We start from the raw sequence: 3,289 nt of genomic DNA, 5'->3' as shown, positions 1-3,289 counted from the left end.
ATGCCGCGGAGCAGCTAAGCCCGTCCGCCACAACTACTGAGCCTAAGCTCTAGAGCCCGCGAGCCACAACTACTGAGCCCACATGCCACAACTACTGAAGCCCGCGCGCCCAGAGCCTGTGCTCCACAACAAGAGAAGCCACTGCAATGAGAAGCCTGCACACCGCAACAAAGAGTAGCCCCCGCTCACCGCAACTAGAGAAAGCCCGCACGCAGCAACGAAGACCCAACGCAGCCAAAAATAAATAAATTAATTTATTTAAAAAAAAAAAAAAGAAATATGCAAGTATGTATCATTAATTCAATGGAATTCTGATACTTCTAACAAAGTTAATCTAAGAGGATAAAATTAGGAAATATGTCTTCAATCTAAGCATCTTTAAACAGCTAAGTGAAGTCACATCAATGGTGGAAACAGTGAAGACCTTCTTTGTTTAAAAATGCCTTTTGAATAATCATGTTGAAAAATGAATTATTAGTAAAACAAAAAAGGAGAGCTCAAAAGTAGCTTTTCAACTATGTATCTAATAAAAAAAGGCCACATGGTGGCACTATACCACCATCTTTCAAAACAGCAAAGACCTTTTTAAAATTACATAAATGAACAAATATAAGAATTTTGAAAGGCATTCTGGATTTATGACTTTATGGATTATAAAACTGTGTGCAGTTGGATGTAGTTCAGAAACTTGTCTAATCTGAATGGAAAAGATGACCTCATCACACAGTTTCATAAATTATGCTCAAAATCGACAGACAACAGAGACAGCCAAAGAAAATAATGCTTATTAGTATTTGGTAGGTTGTGTAGTGCAGTAAGTAAATGATGTTTGTGTAGTTTTGGGGACAGCTATTAAATGGCAAAAAGGGAGATCACAGTGTATGGAATATATAATCCTACAAAAAAGGGAAATCACCTACAACATTGTTATAGTACTTTAAAAAAAAAAAAATCTGTCCATGATATTAGAGTCAGTGTTGTAGTCCAGAGAGAGCTGACACAAGTTCACATTAAACAAAAAAAAAAAAAAAAAATCGATGAAAAATCACTGATACATCTGCTCACAACCTGTGTAGATTAAGTCACCTTGAAAAACAAATAACATTTTTGTGGTAATCACATTCTTTCCTCTCCAAAGACAACAACAAAACTCTGGACAGGCTTAACATCTCATGGCTCTCTTGCAGCTTAAACTTGCCCAGTTTGGTTTTCCATTAGAGTAAATAATATTCCATGTTCGATGGGATTTTAAGTGAGAAGAAACTAGAAATACGCCATTTTCTTTTTTTTCTCCATTCCTTTTCAAATTGGGGTTCTTCAAACTCTCAATCTGTAGGGTGCTCAGTTTTTGCAGAAGACAGTGTACACAGAAGTTTTAAGATAAGAAAGGGGTCAGCTAACAACTTCATCTCAGTATAAATGCTTTTTAAGGCCACGTTATATATGGTTGAGTTTTCACAAATAACTTTCACAAATTATTTCACAAATAACTTTCTATTACAGAATGAATTAAGGATGAATTTATTTTTATAAAACAATTTTACTTTGAAAAGACCCACCCCACATAAAGATAGTTCCAAAATACTGTACATTAGATTGAGAGACCATGTCTATTTTATAGAATGTGACAGCCTGGGACCTAGTATGGGGCCTAACAAGAAGCATTTGTGGAATTCAAATACCTTTACCAAAAATTTTAGATGTTTTATAGATGGTTATAATGGGCCAATGAGCATTTTTAGGGGTAAAATCACCTCATATTTTCTGCAAGTTATTTAAGGAGAAACAAAGAAAACAGCTCTAGATGTACTTAGTACTTCCTGATGTGAACCAGAGATTACAAGCCAGAAGCTATAAGCTGTACTCAACTCACAGGATGCATTTGATTTGGGCCCCCAAGTTGTTTTTAGATCACTCTAATGACTTGCCAATATTTTAAAAAGCGAGTGTTTTCATAAAAGTCCAGGTTTCCAGCTTCTCTTGAAAAATAGGAACTGGCCTTCACTGGGCCAACGGTGCAGCCCCCTTGGGTGGGCAGCAAGCAGCTCTGGAACCGGTCAGTCCCTATCAAGGCGCCAGTCACCGGGCGACAGGTGTAATCGGGCTGGTGCTCTTGTTTTCTTTCAGTGAAGTGAAAAGTGGTATGTCTTTATCAAAAGATAAACTGTGAGGAGCGAATCTTTTAGAACAAGGCAAAAAAAGGATCTATTTCTTTGTGGAAATGAAAAAGAAATAAGAGTTGAATACGCAAAGTTTGTTAGATCAAAAGAATATAACCTAAGACGCCACTATGAAACAAGCGTGGCCAGCTTTTCTCATTTATGTTACCTGCTTGGCCCTTGGACATCTGCTTTCATGCAGTTCATTATTAAAGTTCAATAGTCTTCGTATATTCATTATTTTGGACATACCGCTTAACGATCATGTAAATTCTACCTATTTCTTTAAGATTCAAATCAATTGTTACTTCTTCCATGAAACCTTTTCTGATCCCCTGAATTACGGGGAAAAAAATCTCCGTATTTTCTAAGTTTGCCACATTCTATCACGTGTACATATTTTTACACACACACGCAATCTTTCCTTCCAATCTGTAAACTCTTTAGAGAGAGATCCATTGTCCATTTGTTCATTTATTCACCAAATATTTATTCTCGCCCTCTGACAGCCCTGGAGATGTAAGGAGTTTCTACTCTGGGAAGATGGTCTTTTAAGGCTGCCACAGGGACAGGAACAGAGTTCTGTCCCAGTGGACATGATGCCTAAAGTGAGATGGAAAGAGTCTTGAAGAATAATGCGACTCAGGCAGGAGGAAGGAAGAGTTCCAAGCAGCAAAAGAAAGCACGGGAAAAGGTCCACAGGCAAGAGCGTGGAAATGAAAGTAATTTGACATTGTTGGTCAGCCTGGCGGTAGGGTGACAAGACATGAGGCTAGAGAGAGGGAAGCAGGGGCCAAATCATAAAGGGCCTTGTACACCCATGTTAAAGAGTTAGCCTTATCCCAAGAGTACTTGGGAGCCAGTGAAGGGTATTAAGCAAAAGAGTGACATGGTCAAATCTGGTTTTTGACAGATAACCCTGGTTGAAGTGTGTAGAAAAACTGGGAGTGGGAATGTGGCTGGGAATGGAGGAAGAGAGACCAGCTGGGGGCAGTGATTCTTCAGGTGAAATACACGGTAGTTTAAACCACTGGGTTCATGGCACCAGACTAGTGAACTGGTGGTTTTAAGAAATATTTAGGAAAAATTTAAGGAAATTTGGCAACTGATCAATTATTCTTGAAGCCCTC

General features: G+C 38.4%; 1 protein-coding gene across 2 annotated transcripts in view; it reads right to left on the bottom strand.

Annotated features, from left to right (window-relative positions):
- The window catches only part of STK38L (serine/threonine kinase 38 like), an 81,293-nt gene that overhangs the window by 20,195 nt on the left and 57,809 nt on the right, over window positions 1–3,289 (bottom strand). The window lies entirely within an intron of this gene.

Source organism: Balaenoptera musculus, chromosome 10, assembly GCF_009873245.2.
Source record: "Balaenoptera musculus isolate JJ_BM4_2016_0621 chromosome 10, mBalMus1.pri.v3, whole genome shotgun sequence".
In the NCBI taxonomy this organism is placed as follows: domain Eukaryota; kingdom Metazoa; phylum Chordata; class Mammalia; order Artiodactyla; family Balaenopteridae; genus Balaenoptera; species Balaenoptera musculus.
Note: the sequence above shows the minus strand (reverse complement) of the source record. Positions and strands in the feature narration are given on the sequence as shown.